This window comes from Manacus vitellinus, unplaced genomic scaffold, assembly GCF_001715985.3.
Source record: "Manacus vitellinus isolate BGI_N305 unplaced genomic scaffold, ASM171598v3 scaffold_41_pilon, whole genome shotgun sequence".
Taxonomy (NCBI): Eukaryota; Metazoa; Chordata; class Aves; order Passeriformes; family Pipridae; genus Manacus; species Manacus vitellinus.
The window spans coordinates 7,018,109-7,018,921 of record NW_021940545.1 but is presented as its reverse complement, the minus strand read 5'-3'; positions in this window follow the sequence as shown (position 1 = coordinate 7,018,921).

Here is an 813-nt window from a genome sequence, read left to right as displayed (position 1 = left end):
AGGAGTTACCAAAAAAGCACCCGACAGTGCTGCCTCACGTCTGAGCTGCCTGTGGTGCCCGGCCAGGGGACCTGCCCCCCTGCAGCCCGCACCTGGTGCCCAGAGAGGGCTGGCAGCTTGCAGGGCAGCTGGAGGAATGGGGGAGAAGGCGGCCCTTCGGCACAGCAGCTGGACCTTCTGGGGCTGCCAAATTCCTCTGGCTTTCTGACAGCAGCTGAAGGGGCTGTGGCAGGAACGTGGCAGGAAGCTGGAGTAAACAAAGTCCAGCCATGGAGCAGGGTCCGGCCAGGCCAGCACCGTTCCCAGGCTCCCCAAGAGGATTCAGGGACAGCAGAGGTGGCCTCAGGCCAAGCACCATCTCCCCCCTCCAACTGCCCTCCAGCTGCAGCAGGAATTGAATGGGAGAGGCTTGTCCAGCCTCCCACAGAGACCATACTGCTCTGGGGGCTCCCACACCACCAAACTCACCACTGATGCGGACCACCAGACCCAGACCCAGCTCCCAGTCCACCCACACACCCCTGAAGTATTGTGCACTGACCAGTTGTATGGCTGACAGGGTCTTTCCTACTTTACTGCCTGCAGCTCCTTCCTTGCTCCCCTCCCAGAGTGCCCCGGGGGGCAGGGATTTCAAACACGTTCCACACCTGGCCCTGACAGGAGCCAAGGCAGCTAAGCCCCTTCCCCTCGCCCCCGCCACATCACAAAGCTGCCCCCAAAGCACTGAGAAGGTCTCTGCAGGGCAGGACACGCTGAAACCAGCCTCACAGGCTCCCTAAGGCAGGGGCCGCCTGGGCCACGAGTAGGGGAGGG